This window comes from Mustela nivalis (genome assembly GCF_964662115.1).
Source record: "Mustela nivalis genome assembly, chromosome: 4".
Classification (NCBI taxonomy): Eukaryota; Metazoa; Chordata; class Mammalia; order Carnivora; family Mustelidae; genus Mustela; species Mustela nivalis.
Window position 1 is genome coordinate 107,262,376 of NC_139023.1, and position 18,865 is coordinate 107,281,240.

The following is an 18,865-nucleotide window of genomic DNA, read 5'->3' on the forward strand; positions in this document are numbered from 1 at the left end:
AAAGAACCAATCAGTGATGAAGAACTCAATCACTGAAATTAAAAATAAGCTAAAGGAAGCAGAAGAATGGATCAGTGACCTAGAAAACAAAGTAATGGAAAGCAATCAAGTTGTACAGGAGAAAGACGAAAGAATAATTTTAAAAATGCAAGTAGATTAAGGGACTTCAACAACACCTTGAAGAATAAAAACATTTGGGGCACCTGGGTGGCTCAGTGGGTTAAAGCCTCTGAGAGAGCCTGCTTCCTCCTCTCTCTCTGCCTGCCTCTCTGCCTACTTGTGATCTCTGCCTGTTAAATAAAATATTTTAAAAAACAAAAACAAAAACAACAACATTTGCATTATAGGAATCCCAGGAGGAGAAAAGAGGAGAAATTGGGCAGAATATTTATTTGAAGAAATAATAGCTGAAAGCTTCCCAAATCTGAGGAAGGAAATAGATATCCAGATGCAGAAAATATAGAGATTCCCCCAACAAAATCAACCCAAAGACATCCACACCAAGACACATAGTAATTAAAATTGCAAGGAGTAGGGATAAAGAGAAAATTTTAAAATCAACAAGTGAAGATATAGTTACAAACATGGGAAACCCCATAAAGCTATAAGCAGATTTTCTAGCAGAAACTTTGTTGGACAGAAGAGAGAGGCACAATATATTCATAGTGCTGAAAGACAAAAACCTGCAACTAAGAGTATTCTATCCAGTAAGACTATCATTCAGAATAGAAGGAAAGATAAGGAGTGTCTGAGACAAACAAAAACTAAAGGAGTTCATTACCACTAAACCAGTCCTACAAAATGTTAAAGTGAACTCATTGAGTGGAAAGGAAAAACCACAAGAAATATTTAAAAAAAAAAAAAAAGTAAGAAACACAAAAGCAGTGAATATAAATAAGTATATCTGAAAAAATCAGTGAGGGAAATCACAGAATAAAAGGGTGTAAAGTTTGACACCATATAACTAAAACATGGTGGGGAGGGGGAGTAAAGAATGGGTTCATATGTAAGCAAACATCAACTCAATATATATGGCTATATGCAGAAGATGTTATATACAAACATAATGGTAACAAATCAAAAACTGGTAACAGGTATGCAAAAGGAAAGAGAGAGAGAGAGAGAAAGGAATCCAAGTATATCCCTAAGAAAGCCAGCAAACTGAAAAAAGAGCAAGAGATGAAGGGATAAGAGAAGAAATACAAAAACAGCCACAAATCAAGTAACAAAATGGCAATAAACACATACCTATTAATAATTACTTCAATGTAAATGGAATAAATGCTCCAATTGAAAGATATAGGGTGACCAAATGGATAAAAAAGCAAGAGCCATCTATATGCTGCCAACAAGAGACTCAGTTCCGACCTAAAGACACATGCAGATTGAAAGTGAGGGAATGGAGAAATGTTTCATGCATATGGATGTCTAAAGAAAGCCAAGGTAGCAATACTTACACAGGATAAAAATAGACTGTAACAAGAGACAAAGAAGGACACAATATAATCATAAAAGAGACAATCCAAGAAGATATAACAACTATAAATGTGTATGCACCAAACATGGGAGCACGCAAATACATAAAACTGTTAAGAACAAACAAAAAGGAACTAAATGATAAAAACACAAAAAGAGTAGGGGAACTTAACACCACACTTAACATCAATGGACAGATTATCCCAAAGAAAATCAACAAGGAAAGAGTGAATTTGAATTACACTCTAGGCCAGATGGATTCAACAGGTATATACAGAATATTCCATTCTAAAAGAGCAGAATGCAAATTCATTTCAAGTGCACATGGATCATTCTCCAAAATAAATCACATATTGGCCACAAAACAAGTCTCAAAAAATATAGAGATCAAAGTCACATCATGCATCTTTTCTGACACAGTGCTATGAAACTAGAGATCGATCACAAGAAAAAAATCTAGAAAGAACACAAATATACAAAAGTTAAATAACATGCTATTAAACAATGAATGGGTCAACCAGAAAATCGAAGAAGAAGTAAAAAATTACATGGAAACAAATGAAAAGGAAAACAAGTGGTTGAAAATCTTTGGGATACAACAACAGTGGTTCTAAAAAGGAACTTGGTAGCAGTACAGGCCTACCTCAAGCAAGAAAAATCTCAAATAAACAAGGCAATCTTATATGTACATTAAAGCTAAATGTAAAGCTTTACATTTATCCCTGTTACATTTAACTTCATTAGTTCAGGCCAGTTATTGCAACACATTAACAGCTTTTTGAATCTTGACTTTGCTAACATACTAATGTGATTCATGGATTTGATGTTATTAATGAAAGCATTGAAATGACAGACTCTAGAATAGAAAATTTAAGAAGTATATGTGCCAAAAGGTAGGCACTAACATGTTCCCAAAGTAGCATTATCCATGGTATTTTCAATCTAGTAACAGCCCAAATGTTTATCAGTTGTAGAACAGACAAATTAATTATGGTATATTTACAGAATGGAAGACTATACGGGAAGGAAAATAAATGAACTACACTAGAACAATTACTTTAATGAATCTCGCAAACTGGTGTTAAACAAAAGACCCCAGATACAAAAGAATATATAGTGTATTTTCATAAATTTAAAAAACAGATGAAACTCATTTATGACTAGGTATCAATATACTGGTTATCTTTAGGCAGAAATTAGTGGTTGAGAAAGTGTGCAAGGTGGGCCCTTGAGATGATAATGAAGTGCTTCACTTCTTGACCTGGATGATTCTATGAAAGTGTTCACTTGGTGATAATTCTTCAAGCTGCATACTAAAGGTTTGTGAGTTTTTCTGTATGTTTCTTACATGTCAATGAAAAGTTTATTTTATTAAAAAAACAAACAAAAAAAAACGTAACCTAGAGGAGCTAGAAAAGAACAAACAAAACTCAAAACCAGCATATGGAAGGAAATAATAAAGATTAGAGCAGAAATAAATGATACAGAAATTTAAAAAAAAATAGAATAGCTCAAGAAACTAGAAGCCAGCTCTTTGAAAAAATTGACAAAATTGATAAACTTCTCATAAGACTCATGAAAAAGAAAAAAATCTCAAAATCAGAAAAGAAAGAGAAGAAATGACTGACCACAAAAATACAAAAGATTGTAAGAGAATATTATGAAAAATTGTATGCCAACAAATTTGGCCTCTAGAAGAAATGAGTACATTCCAAGAAACATATAACCTACAAAAACTGAAAGAGGTAGAAATAGAAAATTTGAAGACACCCATTACCAGAAATCAAATTTAATCAGTAATCAAAAAATGGTCAACAAAAAAGTCCAGAACCAGACAGCTTCACAGATGAATTCTACCAAATATTTTAAAGATTTATTTATTTATTTGAGAGAGACTGCATGCAATGGGGAAAGGCAGTGGGAGAGGGAGAAAGAGAATCTTTTTTTTTTCTTTTAAGATTTTATTTATTCATTTGAGAGAAAGAGAGAGAGAGAGAGAAAGAGCATGAGAGAAATAAGTCAAAGGGAGAAGCGAACTCCCCATAGAGGTGAGAGCCAGGACTCTGGGATCACGACCTGAGCCAAAGGCAGTAGCTTAACCAACAAAGCCACCCAGGATTCCCGACAGAGAGAATCTTAAGCAGACTTCCTTTGAGCCCAGAGTCCAGAGCCAGATGCAGTGCTGGATCTCACAACCCTGGGATAACAAAATAAGCCAAAACCAAGAGTCGGATGCCCAACCAGCTGCACCATCCAGACACCCTTCTACCAAATATTTAAAGAAAAGTTAATCCCTGATCTTCTCAAACTTTTCCAAAAAATAGAACAGGAAAAAAACTTCGTAAATCATTCTGTGAGGTCAACATTATTCTAATATCAAAACTAGATAGAGATACCACATAAAGAAGAGAACTATAGGCCAGTATCTCTGGTGAATATAAGTGCAAAATTCCGCAACAAAATAATAGCAAACAGAATCCAACAAAAAAATTATTCACCACACTCTATTGGGATTTATTCCTAAGATGTGAAGGTGGCTCAATATTCACAAATCAATCAATGTGCTATATCACATCAATAACAGAAAGAATAAAAACCACATGATCATTTCAAGAGATGCAGAAATATATATAGGAAAAAGCTTTTGACAAAGTACAACATCCATTCATGATTTAAAAAAAAACCCTCAACACAATAGCTTTAGAGGGAATAAATCTCAAAATAATAAAGGCCATATATGAAAAGCCCACAGCTAACATCATACTCAATGGGGGAAAACTGAGCACTTTTCCCCTAAAGTCAGGAACAAGGCAAGGATGTCCACTCTCACCACTTTCTTTCTACATACAAATTGTTAACTGTTTTGAATACTTTATGAGGTTTTTTTTTTTTAAGTATTCTATACCTTCAGATCTGAGAAATACTCTATTTCTTTATAATTTCTGACTTTTTGTTTCTTCTCTCTTTAAAATTACAATTAGTTGCCTAATATCCTTGTTGCTCCCCTTAATTTTTATCCTGTCATAATTTCTAGGGGCTTTGTTTGTTTTTTTTTTCCCTTTACTAGATGATTTTCAAGGATTTTCATCACCATCATAATTATTATTTTGTCATTTATAAGTCATGTTTTAACTTTCCAAGAATGATTTCTTCTTTGTTCCCCTTTCATAGCATCCTCCTGTTTCAAAAAATTAATACCATCTGTATCCTCTCTAAGCACATACATTAGGTTATTAAAAACTCAGTCTTCTATTTGATGTACCTTGTGTGTGTGTGTGTATTATTGTTTCTTATAAATGATACTGCTAGATATGTATTTTTAAAAGATTATTAAATTTAAATTTAAAAGATTATTTAAAAGTTTATTTATTTAATTCCAGTATAATTAACAGATAGTATTATATTAGTTTCAGGTGCACAATATAGTGATGCAACAGTTCTATACATTACTCAGCGCTCATCAAGATAAGTATAGTCTTAATTCCCTTCACCTATTTCACCCACCCACCTCCAGTTTGTTCTCTACAGTTTGTTTGTTCTCTATAGTTAAGAGTCTGTTTCTTGGTTTGTCTATTTTTTTCTTTGTTCATTTGTTTTGTTTTTTAAACTCCACATATGAGTGAAATCATATGGTGTTTGCCTTTCTGTGACTGACTTATTTTATTAGTATAATACCCTCTAGATCCATGCATGTTGTAAATGACAAGATTTCATTCTTTTTAATAGCTGCATAATACTCCATTGTGTGTATATATATATATATATATATATATATATATATATATGCTGCTAGTTATGTATTTTATGTGCAGTGCATTCTAGTTCAAGAATGAATGACTAAGCTGATTATAGGTAGATGTTTTTCTTGTGTAGGCTAATATGCTTCCCCATTAGCTTTTCTCCTGAGTGAAAGGCTGACCAGAACTCTATGTAAATGTATGTATGTGCATGTGCATTGTGTATGTACATTGTGTGTGTGCATTGTATGTGCATTGCTTTAATATCCATTTCCTAGGAGGATCTCTTGCAAACCTTGGAGGAACCTCCAAGCCTAACTTCAGAGGAAAACTAGGTGGTTTTGTAACTCCCAATATAGTAAGGGGAGAAAACAGAAGTAAGGGCTTGTAGAAGGGCATTTGGCATTATTTTTCTATCACTGCTTTCCTAATACTATGAAGTTACTCTGAGGTTTATTCTACCTAATGTGATGGCTAATTTGAAGCTTAGCTTTACCTATGTTCTTCATGGTGTGAGATCAAGAGAAGCCAGCTAGAGAAGGGAGAACCCCACAATCTCAAATAAGATCTCTGAGAGAGGAGAGGTTGTTCACTGAAGAGACTTTTACAAATTGTCTCAAATATATACTCACCAAGAATGGTGAACTTAAGAAGATGAGATACCCCTTGACACGAAAAGTGAGATCTATCCCTTCAGAAGTCTTAAAGCTCTGAAAGATGGCTGAGGCAAATGTCTATCAACAGATGGATGGATAAAGAAGATCACACACACACACACACACACACACACACACACACACACACACACATTCAGTTGTAAAAAAAGAATGAAACTAGCCATTTGCAACAACATGGATAGAGCTAGAGAGTATAGTGGGATTTACTTCTGGGATGCAAGAGTGGGTCAACATTCAGAACATAATCAACATGATATATCACATCAATACAAAAACATATGATCATTTCACTAGATGCAGAAAAAGCATTTCACAATGTACATCCATTCAGTACAAAAACAAAACAAAACAAAAAAACCCACAACACTCTGCAACTCAGGTCTAGAGGGAACATACCTAACCCTAGTAAATGCTTTATATGAAGAATTCACAGCCAACATCATACTCAATGGTAAAAAACTGAGATTTTTTTCCCCTAAGGTCAGGAAAAAGACAAGGATGTCCACTCTCACCCCTTCTATTCAACGTAGTACTGGAAGTCCTAGCCGCAGCAGACGACAACAAAAAGATATAAAAGACATCCAAACTGGTAAGGAAGAAGTAAAACTCTATTTGCAAATGACATGACACTATATATAAAAAAAGCCCTAAAGATGTCACAAAAAAGTAACTACTAGAACTGATAAATTAATTCAGTAATGGATACAAAATCAATGTACAGAAATCTGTTGCATCCCTATAAACGAATAGTGAAGCAGGAGAAAGTGAAATAAAGAAAATAATACCACTTATTATTACACCAAAAAGAACAAAATATCTAGGAATAAACTTAACCAAAATGTCAAAAAAAAAATCTGAACTCTGAAAACTATAAAACACTGATAGAAGAAACTGAAGATGGCACACACAAAAATATGGAAAGATATCCCATGGTCATGTATTGGAAAAATAAATATTGTTAAAATGTCTATACTACCCAGAGGAGTCCACATATTTAAAGAAATCCCTATCAAAATACCAACAGCATTTTTCACAGAGCTAAAACAAACAATTTTCAAATTTCTGTGGAACCACAAAAAACCCAAGTAGCCAAAGCAATCTTGAAAAAGAAAATCAAAGCTGTAGCCACCACAATTCCGGACTTCAAGCTACATTACAACGTTGTAATGATCAAAGCAGTACAGGTACTGGCACAACAGTACAGAATAGAAAATCAAGAAATAAACCCACGATTATATGGTCAATTAATCTTTGACAAAGAAGGGGAAAAAATCCAATCGGAAAAAGTCTCTTCAACAAAAGGTATTGGAAAACAGGACAGCAACATGCAAAAGAATGAAACTGGACCACTTTCACAACACACAAAACCAAATTCAAAATGGATTAAAGTCCTGAATGTGACACCTGAAGCCAAAAAAATCCTAGAGGAGAACACAGGCAATAAATTCTTTGACATGGGCCATAACAACTTCTTTCTAGATATGTCTCCTGAGGCAAGGGAAACAAGAGCAAAAATAAACTATTGAGACTATGGTAAAATAAAAAGCCTCTGCACAATGGAAGAAACAATCAACAAAACTCAAAAGCAACCTACAGAATGGGAAAAGATATTTGCAAATGACATATCCGATAAAGGGTTTTAGTATCCAAAATATAGGTATATAGGTATATAAGTATGTCAAAATATCACTCTTCCCTTCAGATATTAATTAGCAAAGTGTGCAGCAATCCATATAAAAATTAAAATTTTGACTAAAAATGGAAAAGTAGCCAAATTGTAACTGGTTGTTTTTGTTCATATCTTAATAGGTAAAATGATGAGACTAATGATGCCATACACCAAAGAGAAACTGAAAAATTTTATTACTCATGTAATAAGGTTTTCTGGCAGGAAGAGAGCAGACTTTCAACCAGGACCAAAAATGACACAAGAGAGCAAGTTGCAGTAATTATCTTTGGCTTTTACAGTGGTTAAGGTGTTAGGCTAAAGTAAGAGTTCCATAGGGCTTCTGTCATTTAATCTAGTTGAATTTGAACTTAAGTCATTACGGAATTCTATATGGCCAGAAAGTCTGAGGCTGGTAAGAGAGGTAAAATTTCTACCGACTACCCTCTTCCAAGAGCCTAATATTGTGTATTATAAGAAGAGAAATCAGTGATTTGGTTACTACCAATAATGTCTGTAAACCTGGGTGATAAGGAATGTCTGGATAAGTCCTTCATATGGCTTTAGCATATAAACATCCATATGGGGCCTTGATTTATATTTTTGCACATCCGTGAGGCAGAAAATTATCACAGTCCTTTTCCTCAGAGGAAGCAACCTTGGATAAGGAATAGTTGCTGCCACTAGTCAGGCCAGATGGTCACATCATTGACAAGAGCATGCAAATCTGTAAGAAAGTGCACATGGAGCCAACTGCTACCCAGGACATCCTCTGTTACAAAGATGACTGAAGTTCAGCCAATTGTGCTGACCCTTGAGTTCCATCCTTCACAGGGATGTTCAGTGTACAAAATGAAAGTCAACAGCTCTCCTTGGAGCTCCGTATGTGTGATGGTGGCGGCACAGCCATCTGCAAAATGAACAAACTCCTTTTGCTGTTCATTCAGTTGATTCCTAGGGGCTCCCCATGTAGCCAAGAGGTCCAGGAGTTGGATGAATTCCCCCATCACCATGACATTTGTCAAGGGACTAAGGATAGACCACCATCCCCTCTTGCAGGTGGCATATGTCAGAGGACCCAGATCTGGCTCCATCCTGCATTAATGCTTATTTTCATTTTAGCAAGGAGGAATTAGAGGTCATCCCATGTTTGTAGGGTACTGCTTCCTTGACACAGGCTTAATAGGCAATTTGGTATGGAAGTTCATAGACCCAGGGCCTCTAAAAATTTCCCAAAAGAAAATAGTATGTGGCCAGCAGTTATCACCCTAATGGCATACAGTATGGGATTTAAGAGGGCAGTCTCTTGTACCAGGAGACACTATTACGTAAACCATTATAGTATATTGTGTGGCCTGCAGCTTGAGGCTGGTTAGGGTGGTGAACAATTTATGGCCATCACAGGCAGACCAGAGACTCCAGGAGGCAAGAAAGGAGGTTAAGGCCTCTGTAAAAGGAGTCTTATTGGGCATTGATGGAAATGCCTTTTATACTACAATTTGAACAGATTCTAGAGCTTTGCTCTGGAGAGTCCTATTCAAAGTGGGCTGATTTTTCAAGTAACAGTGTAAATTAGCTTAAACAAAACTTGTGAATGAGAAATATATTGCCTCTAAAGTCCAAAATGGCCTAAAAAATGTTCAGCTTGTTTTAAGATTATGGGTACTGAAAGGATCAGTAACTCTTTCTTGACAGTATGAGGGATGGAGAGGCCCTTGACTGATCAAATAACACCCAAAAATGTTACTGAAGTGGTGGGGCCTGTTACTATACATGGGGCAATGACCCATTCCTCTTTGTGTGCAAATCGGTGAATATTTGGATATCCTTAATTAGTATCTCAAATGAATCTCAGAGGAGAATGTCATTAATGTAATACCATACCCAGGTTCCTAGAGAAAGGTGGGTGTAGGTAAGAATTTGCAGGGGGCGCCTTGGTGGTTCAGTCAGATAAGCATCTGCCTTCAGCTTAGGTCGTGATCCCAGGGTCCTAGCATCGAGTCCTACATAGGGCTCCCTGCTCAGCGAGGAGTCTGCTTCTCCCTCTACCTCTGCTTCTCTCCCTACTTGTACTCTTTCTCTCTCTCTCTCTCAAATAAAATCTTCAAAAAAAAAAAAAAAAAAAAAGGATTTACCTACAGGGATTGTGAGCAATGGCAGGACTATTAAAGATAGAATAGACAGCTCAAGGCTAATAAAGGGATATTGTGTCCCTTCAAAGGGGAAGGTAAACCACAACTAATAGGCTGTTGAAATGGCATGGAACAGAATGCACTAGTCAAATCTATAAGACCAAAATATCTTCCAGTTACTAACTGCATGTAGTCTTTAATTTCAATGATATTGGTACAAGGACCTAAACGGGTATGCCCACAGCATTCAGGTTGTAGTAATCTGCCATGAAAACCCACTCATTCCTGCCAGATTTGAGAGTAGGCCAAATGGAACTATTAAATATAGAAATAGAGGGAATAATCATCCTTTCTCTACATAGGTCTTTTATAATGGGTTTCAATCCTTAAAAGCCCTGCTTTAATTTATATATGTGCCATAATAAGTATTTCAAGTAGGGGTATAAAAGGTTATTTTGTCAGGGCAATTATAAGTACCAAAGATTTAATTTAATTTAATTTCTTACTTGTTAGGCCAGAGTGTCTATGCCTGATACCTCCATACCCAAGAGATATTTGAGGACAAGGAGCTATATAACCATGGGAAATTTACACAAAATAATAGCTCTGATGGTTAAAATGAAAAATACTTAAATTTCATCTGTTTTATATTTGCCAACTCTCCTAAGAGAATAGGGTGTGTTTTATTTCAATTTAGTGAGATCCCCATGAATAAGGAACCTTGTTTAATTTAAATTCAGTACAATCCACCTTGAGCTCTAGTGTTTTTTTTAAGATTTTATTTATTTATTTGACAGACAGAGATCATAAGTAGGCAGAGAGGCAGGCAGAGAGAGAGAGAGAGAGGAGGAAGCAGGCTCCCTGCTAAGCAGAGAGCCGGATGTGGGGCTCAATTCCAGGACCCTGGGATCATGACCTGAGCTGAAGGCAAAGGCTTTAACCCACTGAGCCACCCAGGCGCCCCAAGCTCTAGTTTTAAGTTCAGAAAAGTTTGCCATGTGGTGCATCTCAGTAGATGTTAATTTAGAACCCACATTATACAGGCACAAAAACCTTTTGGCATTATTTTCTGTTGTATAAACTTTTTAGGAATTTTAGATTTCTAATCAGGTCAAATTGTGGATGTCTTTTTTGGTTGTGATTGGCTATACTTTGAAGGAATTCTGTATATTCTGTTGATATTTATAGGTTTCTTCCTCCAGAGTCTCAAATCTGCATTATTAGGATTAGGGGACTTGCTCGTTACAATGGCTGCTCTGTAGGGGTTAAAGACACCCTGACTTAAGGTTCAGTTGACACCTTGGCTAAGCCATGGGTATCCTTCCCTATAGCCCTGAGAAACAGGATCTTTGTTAAGGACAGAGGAGTAAGCAACAGCTGCTGCATAGGGTCTTAGTGCGTGATCTCTTTTAGGAGTGTGGACCTCACATACCACATGGTGACTATTCTTCCTCCACATAAGCAACCACCCAAATGGCCCGTACATTGAACAGAGCATCAGTCTTTCTCCTGAGTTCTCTATGCAATGGCATCAACGCCTGGCTGAGATACACCGTCATCATCACAGAATAAGAATCATTTCCCTGATCCTAGCATCTGCCATGGCTTATCCTAGAACTGAAATGCATGATTCAATCTGAGATATACAGGTAGGTCTGGGCCAAGATGCACAATTCAGGGTCAGGTTAAGGAGGACTCCAATTTCATATCCTCTCCCCAAATGGAAGTTATCAAAGCTTCTGACTCAGGGCAGGGCAGTTAAATCTGTGACAGACTCCACAGGACTCAGCAAATGCAACACTAGGCATTAGCTCAAAGTATAAGCTTGCCAGCATAGTTCAAAAAGCATGCTAGGAAGCAAGCAGCAGCTCAGAGCATGTACTCACCAGCTGGCAGCAGAACAAATCAGCAAGCCAAAGCAAGAAAAGATCTCCCAGTGGTGATGACCTTGCTGAGAAATGTTGCTTGCTGCAGAACTGCTGTAGTCACACACCTTTTTGAGATGGGATGGACTTCTTGCCCAAAATCCCATCAAGTATGGACAGATGATGTCACGTGTATACCCAGAAGGTATGAAAAGAATTTTTTTAATTTTTTATTTTTTATTAACATATAATGTATTATTAGCCCCAGGGGTACAGGTCTGTGAATCGCCAGTTTTACACACTTCACAGCACTCACCATAGCACACACCTTCCCCAAAGTCCATAAGGTATGAAAAGACTTATTATTGGGGTGCTTGGGTGGCTTAGTTGATTAAGGGACTACCTTCGGCTCAGGTTGTGATCCTGGAGTCACAGGATCGAGTCCTGCATTGGGGGTCCCTGTGCAGCAGGGAGTCTGCTTCTCTCTCTGATTCCCCACCTCTCCTGTGGATAAATAAAAAAATAAAAAATAAATAAAAGAAAAGATTTATTATTAACATAATGAGGCTTCTGGGGAGAGCAGGCATACTTTCAAGCAGGATCAACAATGGCTTGAGAGAATACATTTTTGACTGACTTTGACCTTTATTGGGATTAAGGGATGGGTCAAGATAAGGAAAGACCAGGGCATGTGGTGAACCTTCCCCCATCACCAAAGGAGAGAGTGTGCAGCATTTCTGATAATATGTGGGGCATGAAGGGAAAACAGATGAGTAAGGGCTTAAAAGCAGTCAGCAGCCAAACATGAAAAATGGAATCAGACTCTCTTACTAGAATTAAAAGCAGAATGTTTAGAGGGGAGTGTATGTCAGCACTTGTTGGGGTGGCAGCCGGAGGCCTTCCATCTACTATGCTCCCCACAGCAGGTTCTCTTGAGGAGATCTGAAAAATTCGCCTCTGCAGCCACCTCGTCCACTCCTTGCACCACATCTCTTTCTCTTTGCATGATCAGAAGCAGCTCCTCAGTGGTTCCCATGTCTTTCTTATTGAGGAGAAATTAAGAAAAGAGATGATAGGTGGATGACCAGAGGCTCCATTGCTGCACTTCATCTCAGGGCTGCAACTACCACTCACTGTGTCCCTCTTCTCCATCCATTCTAAGTGTCTTTCTCCCTTAGCTATGGCCTTAGCAAGTCTTAGTGAGTTACCTGTTGGTGGAACCTGTCATTATCTATGAAGCACCTGTTTGTAATTCTTGATGAAAAATTATTTTCTGAGAAAACAGAAGTTATTTAAAGTTGACTCAAGAAATAGGAAACTAACCAATTATCGAGGGAAAACTTTTTGCCTAGAATGCTTTCCTCCCAGAATGCTGCAGTGCTGCCTCCTTCTGGTCAGTCAGGTCTCAGGGTAGTTACCATCTCTACAAAGAAGTCTTCTCTGACATGGTATCAAACACCTCACCCTCAAGTGCTACCCCAACACCCAGTTTCATAGCACTTATCTCTACACAAGATTATTGATCTACGTACTGACTGAGGCACTCAGGCACCCGAACATGAAAAGCCTTCTGTTTTGCCTTCATTGATTGGTGGAATAAGGGAACAAAGAACAATGCAGGGAAAGAAGCATTAATATATTATTTTCAAGAGACGCCATAAAATTTGGATTGTTTGCTTTATCACATCCTGTAGAACACAAGACTTTTTATTCTGATTTTGTGTTCTTTAAATACCAATATAAATAACACAGTATTATAGTTCATACACTGCCAAAGAGAGTACGTAACATACAGTGTTATATTGGTTTCAGGCTGTTAGGTCCCCCAATAATGGGTCCATGATTAAAGGAGCGAGACTGATACAAAGCGAAGGTCAAGCAAAGCTTTATTTCATGCCAAGCATCAAGAATCAGACTGACCAGCCAGGGCCACGCCTCTTACAGGGAGGGCGACCCCTCTCTGTTTCACAGACTCGCTTTTAAGGGCAAAGGCCATGCGGTTGGACCTGGCCATGCACAGGTGGCCAATGAAATTGTAACACACAGAGAAAGCTGCACAGTCATGCTAGGTGACCAACTGAATTACAATTTACCCTAGTAGATATTTGAATTAGCCTATCACCTTGGTCAGAATTGATTCCCAAAAGACTCCCAAAGGGCAGGGCACATACTCCTTGGTAACTAGGGAGACAGTATGCACCCCCACACAGATCGGATGTCTCCGCCTGGCCTGACCCACCCTTGTATTTGGGCTTTGTTACCTGGGACTGGTTTTCAAGACTTGTTTTTAAGTAAATCCCCTGGGAGAAGGGGGGGTAGGGACAGTTTAAGGGTTAAACAACAAGGTTATTGTTTAACCTGGATAAGTGCTCTGGCTAAAATAGGTCCTTACATTCCCCTCTTTTCTTTGGAGATTATTCAAATCTTTGACTTTTCAGCCAGTTCTATACCCCCCTTTTAACAGCAGCTAGACTGTATTAATGACTCCAATGTGATTTACCCAGAAACAGTATTTCTCTCCTAGGGCTACACAGAGCCCCCCTTTTTCTAGAAATTGAATATCAAGCCTTTCTCTATTTTGCAACTGTCTATATCTCTCACCTATACCTTAACAACAGGAGCAACAATGAACTTAATGAACTCATTGTTTTTTGAGTCTTAGCTTTTGTCCACAATTGGTGGGGTCCATTGGCAGCGGCATCCACCTCTGCAGGGTGCCCTCATCCTCGGCTCATTTGACATGACCCGTGTGTATCCAGGCCCTGATGCCCTCTACTTCCGCCACCGTGGGAGTGGTTGAGATGGTAGCAAAAGGTCCCTTCCAGTGAGGCTCCAAGTTTCCCACTTGGTGGCGATGTATCCAAACTAAGTCCCCAGGTTGGTAAGGATGTGGCTCCACTTCCATCTCTGTCCCAGTGTGGGTAGTCCAGATCCCTGCATGGGCTCTTTTTAAGACAGACTGTAATGCCTGCAGTCACTGGAGTACAGACTGATCAGTCATTTCTGCTATAGCAACCTCTTAAAGCCAAGGGCAGAGCGGGGGGAGGGGGTGTCTTCTGAACATTATTTCAAATGGGGTCACCTTATTTAAGTAGGGTATACATAGCGCCCGGAGGAAGGCTAAGGGAAGGAGATCCACCCACCCACCCCCAGTCTCCATAATTAACCTTGTCAAGGTCTCTTTAAGAGTCTGGTTTATTCTTTTTACATGGCCAGAATGCTGGGGCCAGTAGGCACAATGTAGCCCCCAACTAGCGTCCACGGCTTTGGCCAGTGCCTGCGAGATTGAACTCACAAATACAGGGCTGTTGTCTGACCTGATCGCAAGAGATAACCCAAACCTCTAGTAGCTTTTTGGCTACCACTCCTGCCATCTCATGTTTGGCAGAAAAGGCCTTTACCCAGCCTAAAAAGGTATCTATAAAAACTAACATATACTTGTGTCCATATTTTCCCGGTTTCATCTCTGTAAAATCTATTTCCCAATAAATTCCTGGTTCCTTACCTCTTTTTCTTTTCCCTCTTTCCATTCTAGTTCTTCCCGCATTTACCACCTGACATTGAGCACATCTATCAACCACATCTTGAGCCATATGCCCTAATTTAGAAACCTAGAACTGCGTGCCCATAAGCTCTTTAAGCTTGTGTGTCCCCAAATGAGTGCCCTGATGTATTTGGCTTACTAATTTCTTCTCATCTTCAAGGAAGAATTAACTTTCCTGTTCTAGTATTAGCCCAATCCCCTTTATAGTCTAATTTAGTCCATTTCTGTAAATATACTTGCATCCTTGACCAGGAGGGCCATGGCAGCAATTATGTGGAGGCAAGAGGGAACCCAGCCGCTACTGGATCTAGTTTCTTGCTAAGATAGGCTACTGGCCTTTGCCAAGGCCCCAGAGTCTGAGTCAAAACTCCTTCAGCCACTCCTGCCTTTTCATCCACATACAAGTGGAAGGGCTTGGTAACATCTGGGATGGTCAATGCTGGCGCACTCAGTAAGGCTGTTTAAAATTCCCAAAGTGTTCCTTCTGTCCACTCTACCATAGTGAATCCTCCCTTAGTCAGTTTATAAAGAGGTCACGCCATCTCCTCAAACCACGGTATCCACAGCCTGCAGTAGCCCACTGTCCCAAAGAACTCCCTCGTGGAGATCAAAGCTTAAATAAGTGGTGTAAGGACATATTTAGAAACTGTCCCTGCTCCCCTTCCCCCAGGGGATTTACTTGGAGACAAGTCCCAGAAACCAGTTTCAGGTAACAAAGCCCAGTTACAAAGGTGGGTCAGGCCAGGTGGAGACATCCAATCAGTGGGGGGGTGCATATTATCTCCCTGGTTACCAAGGAGTATGGGCCCAGCCCTTTGGGAGCCTTTTGGGTGCCAATCCCAATCAAGGTGGTTCAAATCAAGGCTGGTTCAAATGTCTGCTAGGGTAAATTGTAACTCAATTGGTCACCTAGCATCACTGTGGAGTTTCCTGTATGTGTTACAATCTCATTGGCCACTTGTGTGTGGCCAGGCCCGACTGCATGGCCTTTGCCCTTAAAAGCTAGACTGTGAAACAGAGAAGGGTCACCCTCTCTTGTAAGAGGTGCGTCCCCAAATGTTCCATTAGATTCTTGACGCTTGGTGTGAAATAAAGCTTTGCTTGACCTTCGCTTTGTATCAGTCTTGCTCCTTTAATCACGGACCCATTATTGGGGCATAATATATGGGGGCTCATCCGGGATTAATGACGAGAATTGAGCCAGCATCAGAATTTCTGGGAAAAGCCTTGAGGTAAAATCTCAACAGATTTTACTCTGTGGGATCCGCCGATCTCCAGGTGCTCTGTGAGATCGGTTGGTCTGTCTGGGTGGAGCTCCAGGTATAGACCACTGGGGTGAAGCCGGACGTGGCCATGCTCCCCAGGGCTGGAAAGGATGGGGGGATGCCCCTTCCCTCCACTGGTAGATCACCAGGGGGTTCGAGTCCCCTTAGGCGGTCACCTAGGTGGTCACCTATACAGCCAGGTGTTTCAAGTCCCCCCAGGTGGTCACCGGGGGTTCGAGTCCCCCTAGGCGGCCGGGGATTCAAGTCCCCCTGGACAGCCAGAAGATCAGAAAGTCCCCACTAGTGGCAGGTTCTGGTTAAGAACTGCTGGGCCTACGGTTGTCTTTGTCTTGTCTTTTTGCTGTCCGCTGTGCTGTTTGTTGTGTTTGAAGGAATGGGGCAAACAGAGAGTAAGGGAACTCTGACTCTTTTTTTTTTAGATTTTATTTATTTATTTGACAGACAGAGATCACAAGTAGGCAGAAAGGCAGGCAGAGAGAGAGGAGGAAGCAGGCTCCCTGTGGAGCAGAGAGCCAGATTCAGTGTTTGATCCCAGGACCCTGGGATCATGACCTGAGCTGAAGGCAGAGGCTTTAACCCACTGAGCCACCCAGGCACCCCAGGAACTCTTGACTCTTAAATGGCTATAACTGGAGCCAACTGGAGGTAGTCTAACTCAAGACAGAGACTTTAAGGAATATTCCCAAGCAGCTGCCAAAACAACTTTGTTTCGGGGACATTCCTTGCCCTCTCTGGCCCAACAGAGACTGCCTAACCCCTCCCCTTGCTGGGGGAAAGCATGGCATCTGCTTCTCTCTTGGAGCTGATGAGCTCTAAAACTGGGAATCCTTTCTCTGCCTCCTGGCAGCATTTTATTTCTTCTGTTTTCCCCTTCTCCTGTTTCTGTACCAACGTGTGTGCAGCCTGCATGACTAGCCTCTAGATCATGCACCACAACTCCTTCTCTCTTCACTGTCAAGGAGCAAGAAGAGCAGCCCCTGGACCTAATGCCCCCCACTCCAGATCTTCCCAACCAGGTCTCAGGTAAACATTCAAAACAGAGTGGGCCCACGTGGAATGTAAATCAGTATTTGAACTAAGTTAAGTTTGTTGGGTTAATTAGGATAAACATGTCTTTTGAGTTAAAAGTAATAAATGTGAAAGTTCAGAGTTTTTACTTAAGGTCAATTAAACTCGTGTTATTTGTTAAAATGTGTTAACAAAGAGATGACTAAACTGATGGTTAATTGTCTGTCTCAAAGTTTTAATGGGTAATTGTTAAAGTAGCTTTCAAAGTCTTTGGTAACCTGAAATTTTAAACCAAATGGGTAAAATGCTAGAGCGCTGGTTGCTGGAACTATGTCATGCGTTTGAAATCTGTTGGTAAACATGTTTTCTGCTTAACTGATTGATAAATTTGCCATCTAAAGAATTCTGTTGTAATAGTTCACAATTGGTTTATATTTAATCTTCAGTAGAGGTTAAGGTATTTCTAAGAGTACAAAATTCTGTTAAGTGTAATTAAGACTGATGGAATTGGAGGGGGGACAAGATGGCGGGGGAGTAGGAGGAGGCGCCTTTTCAGCCAGTACCCCAAAGTGAGCTGATTACCTACCAAAGAACTCCGATCACCCATGAAATCAGCCTGAGATCAGAATTACACACGTCTGGATCTCTACAGGGGCAGAAGATGCCAGTGGGCAGGTAAAGCAGAGTGGGAACAGCGGACTGATATCGGAAGATAAACAAACAGGGGGGGAGCCACCAGAGGCGACCTGCTGGAAAGTAATACCCCAATACGAGCGAGAGTGCCCTGCGTCTGGGGACCAGCATTAACTTGGAGAATGGTTGAAAGCACTCCAAAAGAGCAAAGGATCGCGGAGGGGGGGATTGTGGGAATCGGGGCAGCTAGGGTCAGGGACTTAAGTCCCCGGTCCCAGGACAGCCTCTCGTGGCGCTAAGGCAGAGAGAGTGCGGCGGAGAAACCGGCTCTTGTCCCTAAGCCACCAGCACGCCCGAGAATGTGTGGGTTCTAGCTCTTTGACCCACGCCATTGTTTCAAAGCCTAAGCCAGGCGCCCCAAACTCTCCCCTGACAGAGGTGCGCAAAAGCCCAGCCTGGTGCTTACAGACCAGCGCCCCGTTCTCAGTCCCTGAGACGCGTGATGCCTCTGAAAGAGGTGTGCGCAAGCCGGGCACTCCCAGCCCGGGCCAGCGGCAAAATCTCAGTGTGCGATTGCTGCTTGGAACCTCTCTGGCGGTCAGGAGCTCCCAGACAGCCGCCGCTGCCTTGGCTTTAGGTACAAGCAAAAGATCCTGCACCCCCAGGGTCTGCAACTTGGAACCTGCTCTGCCAGCTGCCAAGGCGGAACTTATTTAGGCTCTGCACCCAGACTGAGGCTTCTCTCTGAGAGGGAGATAAGGGTGCAGTTTGTTTTCTCTAAAACTACAAAAGCCTGAAAAAAAACCAGTTTCCTCAGAGCCCACCCCCTTGAGGGGGGCGG

At 40.3% G+C, this 18,865-nt stretch overlaps 2 long non-coding RNA genes across 3 annotated transcripts in view; both read right to left on the reverse strand.

Moving 5' to 3' along the window:
• LOC309863853 overlaps nucleotides 1-18,865 on the reverse strand; it is a 199,793-nt gene that overhangs the window by 57,727 nt on the left and 123,201 nt on the right. The window lies entirely within an intron of this gene.
• Nucleotides 7,832-18,865, reverse strand: part of LOC309863852 — an 88,904-nt gene continuing 77,870 nt past the window's right edge. Inside the window, exons 3-4 of one of the 2 annotated variants that reach the window (XR_014311291.1) lie at nucleotides 11,957-12,057; nucleotides 7,832-8,466 (exon numbers count right to left, since the gene is read on the reverse strand). This is a non-coding gene — a long non-coding RNA (uncharacterized lncRNA). Of the gene's footprint in view, nucleotides 8,467-11,841; nucleotides 12,058-18,865 lie in introns of those variants that run through there. The other variant, XR_014311292.1, reaches the window with a different exon arrangement.